This window comes from Camellia sinensis, chromosome 5 (genome assembly GCF_055761805.1).
Source record: "Camellia sinensis isolate YWXY chromosome 5, ASM5576180v1, whole genome shotgun sequence".
NCBI lineage: Eukaryota > Viridiplantae > Streptophyta > Magnoliopsida > Ericales > Theaceae > Camellia > Camellia sinensis.
Window position 1 is genome coordinate 109,295,812 of NC_138965.1, and position 22,887 is coordinate 109,318,698.

Below are 22,887 nucleotides of genomic sequence, written 5' to 3' on the forward strand. Positions count from 1 at the left end.
ACTAATGGTAATTATGGGGCCGTTGGGCTAGGGGCTGACAACGATCTAGGAATCAGTATCAGAAGATGGAGGAGGTTTCGACAATAGTTGGTAGTGTGAACTGAAAAAATAGTTTTGTTTAGAATGGTAATTTGGTTAATGGATACAATAGGAATTTAAAATTTAAAATTTAAACACTTAACAATAATGTAAACTATCCAATTATGCAGTAGTGTTTAAATAGAATTATCTGATTACGTGTTGTTCAATCAATATACACTTAATGCAAGTAATAAAAGATTTTCTTTTTAAAATAATATTTTATAAATTTTAGTTGATTGTTTATTTGTATATCTATATATATAATTATTTTACAAAACAGGTTGCGACTTTGATAATAACTGTCAATAATCTTAGTATTTTGTGCTATAAAAAATATAACTTAAATAAATATATTTAATAATCTTTAACTAAATAATTTATCTATATATGAAATTATTTTGAAGGACTAGCTTTTCTCCGATCTCAAATCGGACTAACGAGATGTTGTCCAGTCCATTTGGCCTAATTTGGGCCTCATTTTGAGAATCCAAACCATTCATATTTTAGGGTTCGTCGAGTACATCATCCTCACAAAATATTAATTCGATTAGATAAGGGCAACCACGTGTTCAAACCAGTTTTTTTTGAAAAAAAAATTAACGGTGAGAAAATAAAAGGTTCATACAAAATTGATCTAAACATGTGGTTTTCGTTATCCAATCGATTTAATTTTTTACAGTGATAATATACTCGACGAACCCTAAAATATAAATAGTTCAGATCATCAAAATGGAACTTAAAAGTGGGCCCAATGGGCCGAATTGGACTGTTCAGTTTGATTTTAGTTGGAGATAGTCCAGACCCTTATTTTAAAGAGTCGTTCTACATCTCCACAAAAGCACCTTTAACATTGCCCGGGAGGGTCCCATGAGCGTTAAACAGTTCAGGCTCTCGATTTCTTTGATCTACTCTTACGAGTACATGTGAAACATAGATGAGAATCTAGATTTGGCAACTTTTATAGAAAATTCATTTTATTGCAAAACATTTTCCAGAAATAGACTATATCATCAGATCTCAGAGTCACCACCTAATATATTGGAAAAATTAGGAAACCTGTGACTCGTTCCAAGGCTATTGTTCGTCGTAACCAAAGATACTTGGCTCGGAACCTTAGGTATGAGAGTGGAAGGTCATTAGTCGAACACCCCCACTCACTCGATCAAAGATCGGCCTCTACTAAACCATGATATGAATGTTATTAACTTTATATGCTCATATTCTAATTATTTAATAAATCCTAAATGTTGCTACGTGAAGAATACAAATATAAGCTATGTCATTCATTTTGGAACAATTTTAATTTTATGTATTTTGAAAGAGTTTTGAAGATATACAACTCAACGAAATTGAGTTTACAAACATAAAAATCAATATCATTCCAAATTAAACGACATAATCTCCATCCACCGGCATTTATAGAGTTATATCAAATGAGCAAATAGCCTCATGGTAGAATGCTAAACATAGTAAGGAAAACACACACAAATGGGATGCTAAAATGTAAAAACTTCCATATTTACTGGCGTCCCGTGAACAGCTACAAAAACAAAGTTAGAGAAAAATATGCATGATCTTATATACAAAATCCTAATGCAATTCACTCATGAAATGTAACTAAAGATTCGACTTCTAGTATATGACATGTGAATCATTTCAAGACATATTGTAGCGCACAAAATCACAAAATAATCGATTAAGTTCAGAGATGCACATTTAGCCGAATCTTAAAACATGAAACATGGATGCAAAGTATGGATATGAAGAAAAGACAACATATTCTGCATATTACAAATAATGAAAACAAGTAAAAGAACGAGATAAAAAGAAGCGGGACGAGAAATTATTACAACACTTAAATATTACATATCCAAATAAGGAAGGAGAGGAAGAAAATATTATAACAAAATAAAACCTCACAAATCTCTCAAATTAAAATAAAAACAGAAACATCATGTGCTTCAGAGACAATCAAAAACTGTTCTGCTCATTATCGGAAGACTGCACTGTTTTGTCCCATAATAAGTTGGTCGGCCGGCCAAAAAGATAGTCGACCGGTCAATTAGGCCTAGCAAAAACCTGTTTTGTTGCAACACCCAGAAAGAACAAGCAGGGAATATGTGGGTGGCTCAACTAACCACTTCCAATTAGATTACAACAATTTATAATATGAAATTGAAGCAAGAAAATCAAATATAACATAGAAAATATAAGAAAATGAAAATTCACTTTTCAAGGAAATGATGAACTTCTTTGATTTCCAAACTCTCTATTGATCACCCTCAAGTATATGAAGTGTGTTCTCAATCCTCAATTCGAAAACTTGGAATTCTTGCTAAAATGGTGACTTGAATTGTTTAACAATGTGTGTGGGGAAATATTGCTGAACTCCCTGATTCTCTCACTTTCAACAACAATCACTCTCTCTTTGACCAAAGCTCTAGAATCTGATTACAATGATATGTTTTGGATAGTTTTGGAAATAAAGAGAATATAACAGTGTATAGCTAAGAAAATGGAAGTCCTGGTTCAAAGCTTAGACTTCTCTTTTTCTATTAACCACTCTCTCCTTCAATCAATCCCTCTGATCTCTCTCTAGCCTCTCTAGTCTCTTTTTTTTCCTGTCCCCTCTACATACAATATGATGTTCTCCATATATGGAATGCTGGAAAGCTAAGTGAAGGTAATGGTGGAAGACAAGGTGGAGGACAAAGCATAATGGAGCATAAAGAAAGATGGTGGGTTATTTCTTTAGCCCTCTCTTTTTTGAAGAGGCAAGTGCTTTTGGGTAGGTGGAGGCAGTGTATATACATTTCATACATGAGTGACTCAGAACATGGGGTAGTGGGGTGGCCCACACACACTAAACAAGAATTCTGCCAAAAATGCTCGAATTCTGAACAAATTACCCGGCTAGCCAATTTTTTGGTTGGCTGGCTGGTTTGGCCTTGTTTTGACTATTTTACATGAAACAAGATTTTTGACAGAATTATCATCCTTTCCTCCTATTTCCATACTATTCTTTGCTCAATTTCCTTAGAAAAAACATTTTATTTTGAAGTTTAAAAATGAGTCTTGGAACATTATGAAAATACTCGGAACAAAGCGCAGAAGAGTTTCGAAAGAGAGTTTTGAACAAATACTAAACACTTGACCAAAACAGGCTTAGGGTTAGGAGTAGAGCTCAAATTCCATATTTCTTATAGAGGATTTTGTGAGGAACACATTCTTATTTTCATCATCTGGTAATCAAAAGAAAGCGCCCAAGTCTTAGGGCCGATCAAAATAGGTTGTCCACAGCACCCCTTCATAAACTTTGACCGGCAAGAGTCTATTCACTTACTCTGTAACGCTAAGCTCTTAAAGGTCAAAGTCTATGAAAGGGTTCTTTTGTAGGAGATTTTTGTGGCGATGGAACATTTTTCTATTTTAAATACGGCAAAGACTTAAATTCTTAAGCCTATGTAAATTACATTTCCATGGATAGATAGATTGTGTCGTTAAAATCTCTCATACCCGTTTTTAAAATCTTTATCTTAAATTTCTCAAGTATTCAATTCTTTGTTCAACTTCCTTTTATATCTCAAATTTATTATCTCTGTAAATTACAATCTAGCACTTAGCGTATGAATTAAATGTCCTAATACTCTATTTGGTTCATTAGAATGAGATGGAATAAAATGGAATATTAATTTCTTAGACTTTCTTATGGAACGATCATTTTCTTAGTAAAAGATGATTTCATTTATAAATGTAAATACAACTTTAGATCTACCAATTTATGATAGGATCTTAGAAAGATTTTTGAATAGGGTATTTCGGCCATAAGTCCTTCATTAACAAAATTTCATAGACACGGGATATCATTTTGATGTTTTGCACGCTAAGAACAGAAGTGTACAACTTATAACTTATTGACAAAAGTAATTTTTTCATTTTTTATTTTTAAAATTTTAAATTTTCAATAGTTTTGATATACATTGATTTTTAATGAAATTAGTATTTTTCGAGTTCTTATATTGAAATCTATTAAACAATATCTATATCGACTAGGAAATTCTATTTAAAAAAGAGAAAATTTGAGATAAATCCAATCTAAAGAGGATATAAGGAATTAAATCCAAAGAAAAATCTTATTTAGTAATAAGGGCATTGTTGGTCAAAAGTTCATTAACACTTATCTGTTGAAATTTTTATATATAACCTATCTGTTCAAAAAATCTATCTATTGAAATTCTTTATGTTGAAACTATATATGTTGAAATTCCTTTAATGTATATGCCCTTATTTTTTTTATCTATCCAAATTATTTTAATATTTTTAATCTATCTATTGAAATTCACTAAGCTTATTTTTTTCCTATATGTTGAAATTAACCAAGCTTATTTTTCTTATTTGTTGAATTTTTGTTTCTCTCTAGATCCACTTTTTCTTTCCTCTTCTTCTTCTTCATCTTTGCCCTCTACTTGTTTCCCATCCCTCTCATCTCACTCTCTCTACAATTTTTTGTTTCTCTCTCTAGTGTCAGAGTTAGGATTAAGTATCCATCTTCAGAAGTAACCTATGGTGACGAAAAGTAGTGAAGAAAATAAATTTTGTCACTAAATAAGAATAATCCGTGACGAATTATAAAATTTTGTCACGTATAATAAAAAAATAAAAATAACAGGTGACGAAATTTATTTTTGTCAACAAATACTTCTTTTTAGGTGAGGAAAAATTAAGTTTCGTCACCGAAGGTTTTCCCGCTAATATTTTTTGAGTGGCGCCAAAATTTTAGACTTTTGGTGAGAAAAAAATTTATCACCAATTATAAAATTATTAGCGAGGAATACATTTTCGTCACCAATAATTTTGTATATATATATATTTTTTTTTTGAGAAACTTGATTTTAAATGTTTTAAGACCATTTGGTTAGAAATATATTTTTGTCACTAATAATTTTTAATATTTTGAGACATTTTAGTGAGGAAATTATTTTGTCACCAATTTTGGAGGAAAAATTTTAACATATTGGGTGGTAATGGAAAAAATAGACTACTAACTTTTTTCACCCTTTTATTTTTTTTTATCAATTTTTCTCTCCCCTCTCTCTCTCTCTCTCTCTCTCTCTCTCTCTCTCTCTCTCTCTCTCTCTCTCTCTCTCACACACACACACAAAACAAAAACACAAGTTAATTAACTCTCTAAACCTATGGTGACGAAAAGTAGTGAAAAAAATATTTCGTCACTAAATAAGAATAATCCGTGACGAATTATAAAATTTTGTCACATATAATAAAAAGTAAAAATAATAGGTAACGAAATTTAATAAATACTTATTTTTAGGTGAAGGAAAATTAAATTTCGTCACCAAAGATTTTTCCTCTAATTTTTTTTGAGTGGCGTCAAAATTTTGAGATTTTTAGTAAGAAAAAAAGTTGTCACCAATTATAAAATTATCAGTGAGGAATATATTTTTGTCATCAATAATTTTAAATATTTAAAAAAAATTAATTTTAAATATTTTAAAACTATTTAATAAGAAATATATTTTTATGGTCAATAATTTTAATATTTTAAAATTTTTAATGACAAAATTATTTTATCACTAACCAATCTTGAAGGGGAACTTTGAAATTTGATGGTAATGAAAAAGAGAAACCCTAGGAATGGCAACAAAAACCATACCCAATGGTTACCCATGGATACCCTACCCGAAAGACGTGGGTTTCCCTAGTTTTCAATCCATCGGGTCAGTCAGTGATCTAATTTTAATTATCCATCGGGGAATGGGTCGGGAAATGGATACTACTCATTTCTCCATGTGTTTTGACACAGCTTGGGATTTCTCACTCCCACTTCACATACTGCTCATTTGATTTCTCACTCTCTCTCACTCCCACTCTAGATCAGAGTTCCAGCGTGGTGAGTTCTATCGTTCTCCAACGATCTCGTTGGCGCTTAACACAGTTCTCGAGATTGGTGAGTTCTATCACTCGTCTCTCTCTCTCTCTCTCTCTCTCTCTCTCTCTCGTTCTCTCTTGTTCTCTGGCTATTCACGACCCCTCTTACAACGACGTGTGTTCGGGGACTATGAACCACTCGGAGGTCGTTAGGGTTCAGTATGATCCCAAGGAGTGTAGCTATGAGACCTTGCTTGATGTGTTCTGGTCCAGGCATGACCCTACCACGCTTAATCGTCAGGTGGCTTTGTTGAATTTTGTGGTTTTGGTTGTTTAATTTTAATGGGTTTTGGTGAATTTTGATGGGTTTTGATTGAATTGGTACTTAGCTTCTTGTGGCTTGTAAACAAAAGGGCTTTATCAGGTTTTGCTAATTGTTAGAATAGTAATTAGTCATTTAATTTATAGGTAGATGCTTGAATTTTGAGGGCTTTCAATTTTTAATCTTTGGGTTTGATTTTTTGATGGGGTTTTTTTTTTTTGTCCATCTTAAGAGGCCTTTTTTTCATGGCATTTACTTTGATTTTCAACTGATGTAGCATAAAAATCTATATGTATATACCTGTATATATATACAGGTTTCCTACCCCTTTTCTTTGGAGCTGAATCTGGTTCTGTTTCCAGATTCACTGCCTTTGTAGAGTCCAAATAATCAGAATGGGTATTGCTCCTTGCATCTATACTTTTGCCATCATCTTTTTCATTAATAGAATGGCCATTACTACATGGACAAAGCAATAACAATTACAACCACAAAGTTCTACATGGCTGAGACAGTTCATCTCAATCTTTAATATCAGACAAGTTGTCCTCGTCTTTCCAGAAGCATGTCATTTTCATTTTCTTTCATTGTCTTTTGTTCAAAGAGAACCTTTTTTACTGCAGATTTTAGATCATAATGAGAGTTGGGAGGGTATTTTTTTCCCAAGATTGTAGACATGTAATTGATTTAGCCACATTCTCATTTAGTTAGTTTTTTTTTTTTTTTTTAAAGCTCTTTTGCTATGTTAGGTTTAAACACTATCAGGAACATAGTTTTCAATTGAGACACAAATATTCAGAATTCCAGTATCTGTATGGCTGATTCGGAGGTACTTGCATTGGATAGCACTGTGCCTGATGGTTGTATCAACTATTTTTGAGACATTTAGAACTTGTTCCGTTAACATATGAACCTCTTCTCAGAATGTAATAAACAGCAGCTCAGAATTAGTGATGTACTATTACTATTATCATTAGAACAAGGATTTTTGATTTATTTTGAAGAGTTCATTAGTAAATAACTAACCAATCAAACATGGCCAAAATGTGAGGGAGACATTATATTTATCATCACTTATCAGGTCTAGAATGAGAATTACTATTACTATTATCTTTCCTTCATTTGTCTTTGTGAAATGTCTTTGCTTAATTCTAATTTTTCTGGTACACCAAGTCAGATTTGAGTTGGAACGTTTAGATGGCATCACTGATTTGATCTAGTTAAGATGAATGATAGAGGATGTGTTTTTTACCTTAACTTAAATGAGGTATATTTTTTGGAATTTTTTTTCTGATGTTTAGAACTTGAATATGAAAATGTCTTTATGTTCCGTTCAGTCATTTTGTTAGTAGGAGAATCTATTCTGTACTAGGAGAATCTCTTGCACTGTGAGCATGATTTTATCTAATTTTGGTTTTTATAATTCTTGGTTTTTATATACCATAATTAAAAAATAATCCTAACCGTACATTACCTTACCGTATGAGAGTGTGAGAAGAGAGATAATGAGTTAAATACATTGTGAGACTGGAAGTGGAGAGATAAAAAAGGGAGAGACTTGATGGTTAGTGATATAATTTCATCTATCAATCAAGTTACATATTCATCTTAAGTGGTTTGAAAAGAAAAAAAAGAAATCAGACAATGAATTAATATATTTTTTTGGACTTTTTTGGGAATACAAAATGTGGTGGAGCTTCAAAAACATGCTTCACCACCAAGGGGGTAAATGCCAAGACTGGGTTTTTAGCCACATTTCATAAAGGATTTCCTTCTTGTAATGTTTGATGAGTAATTTTCTTTGCTTGTCTAAATAATATGTTTGTAGTCTGTACTCTGTACTCTGTAACACATAGTAATGTTGCTAGTCTTAAATTTGTGAATTTGTTGATATCTTACTATCACAAGGTAAGATTCTAGGAAGTGGGATTCACCCAATATTGGTTTGCCTGAAACTGATTTTGTGAATTAGTCTGTGTGGGCAGGTGATGTGTACAAAATACCGTCAAGAAAGAAAAGAATTGGTCCAAGCATTGCACAAGGATATAATCTCTTATTTTGTCTGTCACCATATTATTTAGCTCCTGCTTTGTTTCTCAGTTACTAGTTTGATTGGCTCGCTAATAACGTAATTTCTCCATGATGTAGCCTATGTTAATAATCTAGGGAAATCAAGATCAGATATGTCCACTGGAATTGGCGCACAGATTAAAAAGGTCAATACAAAGAAATTTATAATTTTAGTAACATTTTTTAGATGTAAGGTTTTGTATTTTGGCCCTCTCTGGTTTCCAAGAGGTTGGAGGAAAAGAAAATGACAGCTTGTAACCTTTTTTATTTGCAAGATTTCTTGAGTTTTAATATCATTTGTCTTCTTGGCAACCAAGTGGGGCTTTTGCATTTTCTAATGTTTTGAATTGCTTTAAAGCCTAAGGCTTGATTCATTTTCATTGAATCATGTTCTGTTTATTTTTTCAGCCATCTGGGTGAGAACACACACTAGTGATCATAAAGAATGCAGGTCATGCAATCAATGTAGAGAAGTCGCAAGAGATGTTCAAACATTTGAAGTCATTCCTTGTCGATTCTTCCTCCTAAACTAGAAAGCAATGGCAACAACGGCAAGACAAACTAAAGGATTCAGGAAAAAAGAAAATTCAAATCAGGAGCTGTTCTGACCATCCTCATGTGGGTTATACAGAATGTTTCTGACAACACAAGTTATTTAGAGGCTTGAAAGTTTTCATTACAGATTTTTAAAAAGATATGTATTTTATACAGTAAACAGTGCATATAAAATGAGTCTCACTGGACCTGTGCAAGCATGGTAAATTACTGACTTGAATTTAGGTTTGATGACTGTTGCAGAGGCTCTTTAACTATTAGTTGGATAATGAACTATTCGCCTTAATATCATTGCAGAACCTGGCTCCAGCCATTGCAGGCACCAAAAGAATCTAAAACAGTTGAGAGTTCGGGAAATAAGAGGATTAATGTTAGTGGATCAAGTAGTTCCAGCAGTTCTAGCAGTGACTCTGGTTCTTCTTTAAGTGGTAAATGTTATCTGTTTTAGTTATTATGCAGTATTTGTATATCTATATTCACCGTAATTCAACTGCCCTTTAAGGGTTTCTGTTTGACTGTGAAATACATTTATTAATTGAATCTCATACAGTACTTACAGATTCCGATAGTGATAGTTCCTCTGCATATGGATCAAATGCAGGGCGGTTACCTACGAATTGAGTGGATTCTGAATAGGAGATAGCTGCACTTCTATGTTGGGTACAAAAATAAAGAGAGAGAGAGAGAGAGAGAGAGAGAGAGAGAGAGAGAGAGGGAGAAAGAGTAGGTACATGCACCAAATATCCAATAGATGCTCATATAGAAGAGGGTCAAAGATGTTCTCATTAAGTTTATTTGTGAGAAAACTCTTAAGATGTGCTCTGTATGTAGCTCTATTTCAAGAGGGATGGAGAACAAAATTCATAAACTTGACACCAAAATATTTTCTCACAAGTCTTGTTCAGTGACATCTAATTAATGCCAATGCGTTTTTGTCCATTGCAGATGAAAGCTTGGGCAAAAGCACAGGATATTAACAATTCAAACAATGAACTCCTTATCCATAATATTATTGGTTGCATTCCATCTCCAGGTATGATTATTTTATCATGTCTCAGTGGTACTGGACAGTAGTGAAAAGGTCAAAAATTTAAACATCGAAATGCTTAGTATTAGTGGATTATGTACAAGACATCAAGGTCGATCAGTTAACAAGAATGGCTTAAGTTCTTAGATCGAGAGTCATTTATCTATCATAGATAGTGAATGCTGTAGTTTCTGTAATTTTTTTGCTGAGTTCTTGAATAAGTTGTAAATTTTCTCACGCTTCAATGATTTTTTTCCCCCTTCTTTTGTACTTTCCTAAGCAGCTTTCTACTGTGTTCAGATTGATGCTAGTCATAACACTTCAGTTCCTGGCTATTTTTTGAAAAATTGAAATAGTTTTCCTTTTCTGCCAGCTCTCTTGAAATACAAGAGCAAAAGGAGGAAATTCAGTCACAAAAAGAAGAAATTACAACACAAAAACATGAAATTCAAGCACAAAAGACGAAGTTAGAGGAGGAAGTATCCCATGAACTCGTAGATTGCCTTTTTGGTAAGTCTCGCTTGTTTTATCGTTTTATTTTTCTCATGTTGGTTAGTATATACTAATTAAAGCACAGTAGTTTGACTAATTAATAACTAATATTTAACAAGTTTCAAGATTTATTTAATGAAAATAGATTCATTAGTTACTTCTTACTTAGCATGACCCTAGTGAAAATACACACTAACCAAAGTAGAGACAAAACTATATGTTTACTTTTTTGTGTATTTTTTCTAGGCAGTGTTGGAGTTACTCTAAGTTAGTGATGTGATTAATAGGACCTTGCCATGTAGAAAGGACCTTCTGGTTGTTAAGCTAGATTCATTGTGTACACAATTTGTATTTACATGGATAAAGCTATTATTTGCTAGCTATTGATGTCTCTGTAACCCAGCTTTTGATGTCTCTCTAATCTATCTTTTGATGTCTCTGTGGATAATTTTCACTTAAGAACCTTTATAGAGATATGCAAGCCCCTTTGCCATTCCCAATATGATGTCAAACTGCTACTTCCAGCTTAGAATTTGAGTCTTGTTCTTATCTGTATGGAATAAAAGAGTCGCCACTTAAAGATACAATTGAAAGAAGGTGCAAGGATATATCTTAGATTTTGCTTTATATGCTTTTGTCAATTATAATATAGCCACGCCCAAAAAAAAAAAAAAAAAAAAAAAAAAGTTACAAGTTTTGGGTCATAGTAATGTGAAACTACATCAGGGAGTAGGATTAATCTCATATAGACAAGTTGATGGTAAAAGCAGTATTAGTTAAGAGTTTTTTGGAAACTCTTAAAACATATAAGTATGTTTGCCTAGTTTTTTGGAAAGCATGTTTGCGTGGTTTGTTATGTGATATGATTACATGAATACATCTGTAATTGCAATTTTGAGTGAATTCAGTGATCCTTTAATTTGTGTAGTAATGCAAGTTACACAATTAACTTCAATTACACAAATCTAATGATACATGGGTTCTTCTAAATATATGAAGAAATGTAAAAATGTGTATTGCTCCCATTTTATTGCAATAATATGAAAATAAGAAAAAAATTTAAACAATTTATTATTTTATCTTTAGCCAAAAGAGGCCAAAATTAAAACCCAAAGTAAGAGCCAAAAAAACATGAGCATGTTTATAAATAAAAAATCTCAATGATTCCTTATCAAAGAAGATTTGATTAAGGTTTTTGTTGGGTACAAATTCATAAACAAGGCGGTCTGGACCTTCAATGGTACAACCCAAAAGTCTTACAAGGTTCTTGTGTTGAATTCCACGAATCAAATTTACCTCATTGAAGAAGTCATCGACCCATTGTCATGAATCAAATGTATCTCAATGCTACATTATATTTTCAAGCTATTAAATATATTCTGGTATTAGTGATAGTGATATATGGTATTCCTGCAATCTTTTGGCATCTCCTGTTATCTGTGTTGCTTTATCATCAAGGATCACCTCAACTCTTTGAAGTTTTGGATTGTTATATGCATTTCTACTAAATTGGTTAATAAAATAAAATTATTTATATATGAGTTTAGATGTAATTCATAATATATTAATGTTTTCTTTGTTTATTTTCTTTGCAGATTGGTTTTTGATGACGTTTATTAGAAGCATATATACTTGCAAATCAAGATCAAAGTGTTGAATTTTTTTTCCTGAACTGATACTTAGTTCTAGTTTTTAACCTAGTTGAGTGTTATTTTTTTTAGTAGACTCCGCGTTAGTTCATTTTGAAATTTGTTATGGTGGTTTTTTTTATTGTACTTAATGGATTATTATTAAATTTGTTTGATGGAGATATTTTCATTTATGACATAAATTGTTTAGTGAATTATTTTGTGGAGTGGTGTATAATGGCTAGTAGATTTCTAGATACATTTAAAAGGCTATTGGGATATGAGCAGGGATATTTGTAAAATAATAATTTAAATTGAAATACAAAATATGGAACAAGTTCAGTGACAAATTTTTTTCGTCATTTGTACTTGTTATTATGATAAAGTGACTATTCGTCGCTAATAAACATTTTTTTGTGACAATTTACTATAATTTATATATGAAACATTTAATTGATTTTGTTGTTTGGTGACTAAAAATTTCGTCACGTATATATATATTTGTGACGAAATATATTTTGTCACCCATGTATGACTTTTGGAGACGAAAAATTTCATCACCTTTACATTTTACTGTGACGAAATTATTTCCTCATCAATGATCAACATGTGTGACAAATTTATTCGTCAACTAAAGTTATAAATATGGTACTGAATAACTATTTGGTGACGAAAATGAGAGTTTTTTACGACAAAATATTATTATATTGGTGACAAAAAATTTCGTCACTGAAGTAAATTCATTAGTGACGAAATTAGTTTTCATCACGATGGTTTTTAGTGACAAACATTCAATAATGAAACAGGTAACGAAAATATTTCCTCACAAACATCTATAGTGACGAAATTAGCTCTTTGAAGACAAAAAAATTTCCTCATTCAAGACCCAAGTTGTTGTAGTGGTGACGCCGTGATCATCCCCTACATGTGCCCCACTTTCGTCCTCTACAGCCCCGATTGTGGCACCATCAATCTATCCTTGGTAGATACAGACGAAAAGTCTCAACAAAGGCTCGAGGATAATTTCGATGCAATCACAGCTACAAAAGTCAAGAATTTGGAGAGAGTGGATCTATCGCCATCGCAGACCACCAAGAGGATTAAGTAGTAGAAGTCTATGCGGAGGCTTTGGCAGGTGGTGTCAAGCATTGGAGACTATTCCTGCAAGATAAAAGAGAGAAATGAGAAATGAGAGAAAGCGAGAGAGAGAGAGAGAGAGAGAGTGTGTATGTATGTGGTTTTGTGGAGAGAGAGGAATATAAAGTGAGGTTAAATCTAGGGTTTAGGTAGGTGTGTTTGAGAGAGAGAGAGAGAGAGCGCGCGTATGTGTGTGTGTCTGTGAGTGGAGTATTATAACACAAATAGATGGATGAGATGGAGGAAAATGGGTTTGATTTCAACAAATAACAAGCGTGGATCCTAACAAATTGAAAGGTGTGTCCTTATTAACCCAAACAAAAGGGCCCTTGAATCTATGTCCTTAAAAGATGAATGGACCAATGGCCTGGAGTCTGGATCCTCTGGTCACTCTCTCTAGTGACCCCTACAAAGGATGGCCCAGATAAGGTCACATCACTTGCAAGGAGATGGGTGGCACAGATTTGTTTCTTTAAACAAAAAATTCCAAAACACACACTCACATGGAATTCCACTCCCGCTTTTTCTAACACACTCTCTCTCTCCGTCCCTCTCTCACTGACAAACGTACACATTCACAGTACACACACACAAACAAACACACACATTTTTAATAAAAAAATTAAAAAACTATTTTAAAAAACTATTTTAAAACAAATTTTTATAGTAATTTTGCAGACTGTAAAAGACTGCTTGCGCAAACAGATAAATCTAAGCAACAACTCATTGAAAAATTGACTTTCTAACCTGTTCCAAACACAACCAACACTCCCAATAGCCAAACTCAACAAGCAATAAGATGGAAATGAGATGAACAATAATTAATTACATGGATTCTCGAATCCGGAAACAAGTAAATGGGTTGAGTCTAAATCAAAATCGCTATATTATAACTAACAAGGCAAGCACAAATCATTCAATAACTACATATTCAATATATTACTATCAGTATCAAGCACACACATAAGTAATGAGATATATATACCAAGGGCTTATTTGGTACCACCTTAGTTTTCTAAAAAAAAAAATTTAAGACAAAAATAATTGAATGAGCTACTTATATATATATATATATATATATGTATGTATGTATAAACATAAGTTGTTTTTAAAATTTTACAATATATTTTTACATGAAAGCTCCGTTTGTTTTGACGTCAAATATTTTTGTCAAAAATATTTTACTCATTTTTCGTTCTTTGATTGTTTTTAAAATTTTACAATATATTTTTACATGAAGGCTCCATTTGTTTTGACGTAAAATATTTTTGTCCAAAATATTTTACTCATTTTTTATTGTTTGGTTAAACAAAAAATAAGCAAAATATTTTTGCATCATTTTCTCAAAAATAATTTGCCTTTAAAAATTCAGTAAATCAATTTTTATAAAATTGACTTTCACTCGCTACTTTTTAACACATTTAGCATTTTCAAATATATATCTTAACTCACGAAAAAGTCATAAATGACAATTTATTGAATCAAAATTTCTCTTTTACGCAATAAAATATTTTTGTTTCAAGTGTCAACCAAACACCAAAAAATAAAAACAAAAACAAAAACACTAACAATTTTTATGTGTAAAATCAATTTACAAGAAAAATAATTTTTTTGTATAAAATATTTTATGTCGAAACAAACAAAGCCGAAGTGTAAATAATATAAAATAAATAAGTATTTTCAAAATTTTCATTGTTTTAATTTGTGAAAACCAGAAAAACCTAAAACTACAAAATAAAAATCATATTAAACAAAGTGAGCACAACACTCACAATTGCACAACACTCACAAGTGTGCACTAAATAGGGCTTATTTTCAGTTCGATTTTGATAAACTGAATCGTTCTTTTTTTAGGGTATATCGAGTAAAATGTATCTATAAAAAAATAATTAGATATCGATAGTCCTTTCATTAATCGCATTTATATCTAAAACTGACTATAAAAGGTTATTAATATCCGATCAACTTAATTTTTCATAAATATATTTTTCTTGATATACGTGAAAAAATAAATAATTTAAATTATCAAAATAAGATTAATAAATCCCATCAGAAACACAACAAGAACTCCAATGTTGGAAACACAACAGCCGCCCCTTTTCTACTAAACAGACCCTAAATTTATGGACTTGACATGGATGGGTGTTTCTCAAATGGTTTTGAATTCTGACGTCAAATTCCATCCTCTAGTGGAGTTTTGTGGTCTTTGAATTGATAAATCACATTGATGGCCAAAAAGAAATTTTTTTTTTTTTTTTGAGGCAAACCAAATTTTGTCTCAATTCACACCATTTTGTGATTTGGATGTCAATTTTTGAATAAAAATCAATTGTTCAAGTATCAACTTATGAATGAATATACTATTCAATAGTTAATATCCGAACAATTTTTTTTTATTTAGAAATAAATATCCAAATTACACAAACAATGTAAACATGGTTGTTTGCAGAGCAACTTTTTGTCTAAAATAATTAAAAAGTCAAATCAAATTATCACATCACTTTCTCTATTTTTTGTACGTCTTTTCATAAAAAGTCAAAACTTAACTAAAATCAAGCTATGTATAGTTTGCGAATAGAATTATTCCCAAGAAGTCAAGACCAAAAACCAAAATTTCTGAGTTCCTTCATGACCCCATGAATTGCTTCTCAGGTTCCACAATTATTCTCTACCAAATCTATACTATATATTAAGTAAAAAGAAATTTTTAACCCCAAAACTTGTGAGAGCTCTAATCTCCTAATCCTAATTTTCTAATTTTTTGATTTAAAAAAAAAAAAAAAAAAACTCAGCATTTATTGACTTCTCCCAACCCACAATCCCTTTTGACTTCTCTCATAATTATTGCAACACCCTTTTCAATTTCCCCCATACACTATGGTTACACACAAGAATAAAAAAGAAAGATAAGAATTTAACTATAGATCTCAAAAAGATATAACATCTAAATTTGAATTATAATTTAATTATATAATTATATATTTTTTTTATGTATATCTATCAAAATTTTAAATCACTTAATGAGACAAATTAATCAATTTTTCAAAATTATTGTTTTTTAATTTACAAAATAGATTAAAAAAAACTATTGACTGATTTATTTATTTAATAACAAAAATATTTCATAATCTCTCCCTCCTAATCTCTCTCACAAATTTTCAAAAAAAAATATTAAAACTTGTATTCATTTTCTCTTTCCCAAAAAATCAGATAATATTTTTTTATTAAAGTTGTACATATCTACCTATATTTTATATATTATATTATAACATTACAAAAAAAACTAAAAAACTAAAAAAAAAATCTTTAAAGTTTATCTAAATAAATTTTAAATCAATAAAACTCACATGTCTATCACATATCTAACTCACATCATAACTTACCTAAATAATCTATATCTATACTATATATTAAGCAAAAGGGGATTTTTAACCCCAAGGCATGTGGGAGCTCCAATCTCCTAATCCTAATTTTCTAATTTTTTGATTTAAAAGAAAAAAAACCTCATAAATGGAAACCACAGAGAAACTATATTAAAAAAAAAAAAAAAGATAACCGCAACTCCATCTTAAATAAATTGAAAAAAAAAATACCCGATTAGAAACCACACAAAAATAAAAATAACAATAAAAAGATATATCTATCTATCTATCTATCTATCTATCTATCTATCTATATATATATATATATATATATATATATCTATACTATATATTAAGCAAAAGGGGATTTTTAGCCCACAAGTCTTGTGGGAGCTCCAATATCTCAATCCTAATTTTCTAATCTTTTGATTTAAAAAAAAAAAAAACTCAGCATTTATTAATTTCTCTCAATCCCCATGCCTTTTGGGAGATTTGGTTAAAATCCCCTCATAATTATTTAATCGTTTTATTTACTATTTTAATGGTTCTTCTTTACAAATATCTTTTTTATTATGAAAAAAATATGATTGTAATTAGATAGTATAAAAATATTTATGATTTGTATGATTGAAGTTATCTCATTTTTTGATGTATTTGGTCTAGCCAAAAAAAAAAAAAAATTATAATTTGTATTTGGTTTAGCAATTTCTTTGTTTTTTAATTTACAAAATAGATTAAAAAAAAACTATTGACTGATTTATTTATTTAATAACAAAAATATTTCATAATCTCTCCCTCCTAATCTCTCTCACAAATTTTCAAAAAAAAATATTAAAACTTGCAGTCATTTTCTCTTCCCAAAAAAATCAAATAATATTTTTTTATTAAAGTTGTAGATATCTACCTATATTTTATATATTATATTATAACATTACAAAAAAAACTACAAAACTAAAAAAAAAATCTTTAAAGTTTATCTAAATAAACTTTAAATCAATAAAACTCACATGTCTATCACATATCTAACTCACATCATAACTTACCTAAATAATCTATATCTATACTATATATTAAGCAAAATGGGGTTTTTAATCCCAAGGCATGTGGGAGCTCCAATCTCCTAATCCTAATTTTCTAATTTTTTGATTTAAAAAAAAAAAAAACTCAGAAATGGAAACCACAAATAAATTAAATTAAAAAAAAAGATAACCGCAACTCCATCTTAAATAAATTGAAAAAAAAATACCCGATTAGAAACCACACAAAAATAAAAATAACAATAAAAAGATATGTCTATCTATCTATATATATATATATATATATTTATCTATACTATATATTAAGCAAAAAGGGGTTTTTAGCCCACAAGTCTTGTGGGAGCTCCAATATCTCAATCCTAATTTTCTAATTTTTTGATTTAAAAAAAAAACTCAGTATTTATTAATTTCTCTCAATCCCCATGCCTTTTGAGAGATTTGGTTAAAATCCCCTCATAATTATTTAATCGTTTTATTTACTATTTTAATGGTTCTTCTTTATAAATATCTTTTTTATTATGAAAAAAATATTATTGTAATTAGATAGCATAAAAATATTTGTGATTTGTATGATTGAAGTTATCTCATTTTTTGATATATTTGGTCTAGCCAAAAAAATAAAATAAAATTATAATTTGTATTTGGTTTAGCAATTTCTTCTTTTGTGTACTATTTTAATAGTTCTTTTAATGATTCTTTTGATTGAAGATATCTCCTTTTGTGATTTGTAAAAAAAAAAATTATAATTTGATTTTTTAATATGATTGAAGTTAGATAAATATAAATACTCACAAAGAGAAAAATGTGATTGTAATTAGTTCAACAGTTTTTTTTTTTTTTTATGTGATTATAGTTAGTTCAATGATTCTTTTTTTTTAATGAGATTGTATTGTAATTAGTTTAATGGTTCTTTTTTTTTCAATTATTTTTTTTATTATGAGAAAAATGTGATGTGATTGTACTTTGTTCAATTATTCTATTTTTTAATGTGATTGTATTATAGTTCAATACTTCTTTTTTTTCATTTAATTTTTTTTATTATGAGAAAAATGTGATTTAATTGTTTTATTTACTATTTTTGATGGTTCTTCTTTACAATTATTTTTTTTTATTATGAAAAAAATATGATTGTAGTTAGATAGCATAAAAATATTTGTGATTTGTATGATTGAAGTTATTTCCTTTTTTGATTTGTATTTGGTCTAGCTAAAAAAAAATTATAATTTGATTTTTTAATATGATTGAAGTTAGATAAATATAAAAACTTACAAAGAGAAAAATGTGATTGTAGTTAGTTCAACGGTTCTTTTTTTTAATGTGATTATAGTTAGTTCAATGGTTCTTTTTTTTTAATGTGATTGTATTGTAATTAGTTTAGTGGTTCTTTTTTTCATTTATTTTTTTTATTATGGGAAAAATGTGATATGATTGTAGTTTGTTCAATGGTTCTTTTTTTTAATGTGATTATATTGTAGTTAGTTCAATGGTTCTTTTTTTTCATTTATTTTTTTTATTATGAGAAAAATGTGATGTGATTGTAGTTTGTTCAATATTTTTTTTAACGTGATTTAATCGTTTTATTTACTGCTTTAATGGTTCTTCTTTATAATTATTTTTTTATTATGAAAAAAATATGATTGTAATTAAATAGCATAAAAATATTTGTGATTTGTATGATTGAAGTTATCTCATTTTTTTTATTTGTATTTGGTCTAGCCAAAAAAAAATTATAATTTGATTTTTTAATATGATTGAAGTTAGATAAATATAAACACTCACAAAGAGAAAAACGTGATTGTAGTTAGTTCAACGGTTATTTTTTTTAAATGTAGATTGGTCAGAAGAATGTCTATACATTTCAGAAGGTTAAAAAAAATATGTAAGTATAACATTTTTACTTTATAACATTTTATAAATACATAATATATGTATTGTTCATTAATTATAATACTAAGCCTTTGTTTGGCAATGACTTTTTTAGTTGGCTTTTTGGCCTTTTTGACTTTTTTAGCCTAAGACCTTTTTGTTTGTTTGGTATTCTTGATTGGATTTTTGGCTTTTTAGCTTTGGAATAGTGATTTTTTTTTATCTTTTTGTGATTTTTGGCTTTCTATGATTTTTTGAATTTTTTTTTTGTCTTTTTGTGATTATTTAGCCAAATATGATAACCAAACACCACCTAACTATCATGTTGACAATGCAGGAATGCTGATGAAATGCTCACAACAATTTAGATTTTAGTTATTTTTTTGTTTTACATATTCAGTGAATTTCGAACAAATGTAATAAATTCTTATTTTTATTACTTTAATTATGCAATGTCAACATTTTCTTTTAAAATTACATACATTTTATGCTAATGATTTATAAATATGTTTGGCATAATATAAATAGTTTTTTTTTAAAAAAACAAATTTAATCCCGTGCATAGCACGGGTGATATGCTAGTACTATATATTAAGCAAAAAGGGGTTTTTAACCCCAAGCCTTGTGGGAGTTCAAATCTCTTAATCTAAATTTCCTGATTTTTTGATTTAAAAGAAAAAAAAAATCTTAGCATTTATTAACTTCTCCCAACTCCCAAGTTTTACCCTCATAATAACACTTTAATGCATTAAGAACAAGCATAAAAAAATTCTTTGAAATCCAACACATAAGAATTTCTTGAAAAGTCCCAACACATATGATTATTATCCCTCCTAATAACACTTTAATGCATTAAGAACAAGTATAAAAAAAAATTCTTGAAAAGTCCAACACATATGATTATTATCAAAATATTAAACTTTAATATAATATAATATAATATAAAAAAAAAGACATTTAATTCTTTGAAAAGTCCAACACATATAATTATTATCAAAATATTAAACTTTAATATACTGTAAAAAAGGAAAAAAAGAAGACATTTAAAAACAAATAAAAAAATTTAAAAATCACAATTCACATATATAGATAATTGTAAACACAATAAAATATGAGGGCATTCATGTCTACATGTTTTTTTTTATAAAATCTCCTCCATTATAATAAAATCTCCTCCATTATAACACTTTATTTCTCTCATCTTATAATCTCTATATATATATATATATATATATATATACTATATATTAAGCAAAAAGAAATTTTTAACCCCAGGGTCTGTAGGAGCTTCAATATCTCAATCTGAATTTTCTAAACTTTTTATTAAAAAAAAAAAAAACTCAGCATCTATTAATTTGGTCAAAATTCCCTTATCAGCATTTATTAACTTTTTTCAATCCACATGTCTTTCCACATGCCTGCATTTATGGATTTGGTCAAAATCCCCTCATACAAATAATTATAGATACAATCTGTGTATAGTTACTGCAGTATCCTTTTCAACTTCTCTCATACACTATGGTTAGTGATAAGATTGTTAAATTATTTTTATAAAAAATCTTAAAAAACATAATTTATATATTAAAAAAAATCTAAAACAAATATAAATATCTATAATTATCTCGTGCATAGCACGAGTGATAGGCTAGTACTATATATTAAGCAAAAGGGGATTTTTAACCCCAAGCCTTGTAGGAGCTCCAATCTCCCAATCTAAATTTTCTGATTTTTTGATTTAAAAAAAAATTCTTAACATTTATTAACTTCTCCCAACTCCCAAGTCTTACCCTCATAATAACACTTTAATGTATTAAAAACAAGCATAAAAAAAATTCTTTGAAATCCAACACATGAATTCCTTGAAAGGTCCCAACACATATGATTATTATCCATCATAATAACACTTTAATGTATTATGAACAAGCATAAAAAAAATTTCTTAACAAATCCAACACATATGATTATTATCAAAATATTAAACTTAATATAATATAATAAAAAAAATATTTAATTCCTTGAAAAGTCCAACACATATGATTATTATTAAAATATTAAACTTTAATATAATATAAAAAAAGAAAAAAAGAAGACATTTAAAACAAAAAAAAATATATTTAAAAATCACAATTCACATATATTAATAAAACAGGTTCTCAGGTTCCTTCATGACCCCATGAATTGCTTCTCAGGTTCCACAATTATTCTCTACCAAATAGTCATTTTATCAGAAAGGACAATTCAGGCTTTGTATAAAACAGGTTCTAGGGAGGCTATCATGCAAATAGTGCTGTCCCAGATTTCCGAAGAGGTTTATGTGAACCTGAAAATAGCCACTCCAAAAATAAAGTCCTATAAAAAGACTCTTTCTGTGACTCAAACTTGAAAATAGTTTCTCCAAAAATAAAACAAACCTTTTACTGATCACTTTTATTGCTCACTGTCCATCCCCTATGCAACTCTCTCATAATACAATTGCAAACCATTATGCATACCAAACAGATGTCTCTCTTTGACAGTAAAAACTGTTCTCAATTTTAAAATGTTCAACGAGAGAAAAATATGCATACCAAACAGATAAACACATTCACATGAAAACCAAGCAAAACCCACAAATGCTATGTTCATCACTATATTGCATACACAGGGCAAAAGGTAACTTCATAAATCTACAGAATTGTTTTATGAACTAGGTAACACACAACAGAAACAAAAGTAAACCACCACACACAAAACCAAAGACACTTCAAAGTTACCAACCACTTAGTCTTCAACTATTAGGGCCAATACCCTGCCCAAACTTCATTCATCCTTTGCTATTTTCCTAATCAACTTCCAAGCCTTATTTATAACAAACTGTTGCAAAAATACAAAAACAAAAAAAGCATACACTATAAGAAAATTATACGCACTTGGACACCGATAATGGTTCAAAGCAAGTTACCCCCAAGTTGGTATACATAATCTTTTATAAACTCTGGCGTCATGCAAAGAAATAGAATTTAAACTCCAAATGTTGCAGCTTAGCTTCTGCCAACATTTTATGTTGATGAGACTCCTCCTCTCTTGTCCTTGCCTTCTAAATGCTTCCTGCACAAACAGAGCATACAGATTTAAGGATCCAAATAAAAGCAAAAATACCATGTGCATGTGTGTATTTACTAGTATGCTTCGGAACGTAATTACTAGTATGCTTGTCACTACTGCATCATTTTTACACATCATACATTTCGTTCTTTTTCTTTTAAGTTTTTATTTTTTGAGGACACATCAGATATTACTAATCATCCTCAATCTAGACTACTATTACTACTTTGTACATTAAGAGTTATGGACTTGGAAACTTCCAATTTTCCAATAGAAATGTTGGCCAACTTACATACCAGATATATTGCATAAACCTTTTAGGTGTTGATGAAACATGTTC

General features: G+C 29.5%; 2 long non-coding RNA genes across 3 annotated transcripts in view; one reads left to right on the plus strand and one right to left on the minus strand.

The window, feature by feature from the left end:
* The first annotated feature begins 6,347 nt into the window (after positions 1-6,347).
* Positions 6,348-12,226, plus strand: LOC145790182 (uncharacterized). The gene is made up of 6 exons (XR_014328846.1): positions 6,348-8,505; positions 8,768-9,116; positions 9,212-9,342; positions 9,860-9,947; positions 10,315-10,451; positions 12,029-12,226. It is a non-coding gene; the product is annotated as an uncharacterized LOC145790182 (long non-coding RNA).
* A 9,839-nt stretch (positions 12,227-22,065) lies between these two features.
* The window catches only part of LOC114298205 (uncharacterized), an 83,627-nt gene continuing 82,805 nt past the window's right edge, over positions 22,066-22,887 (minus strand). For both annotated transcript variants that reach the window (XR_014329975.1, XR_014329976.1), the window contains exon 11: positions 22,066-22,550. This is a non-coding gene — a long non-coding RNA (uncharacterized LOC114298205). The remainder of the gene's footprint in view (positions 22,551-22,887) is intronic.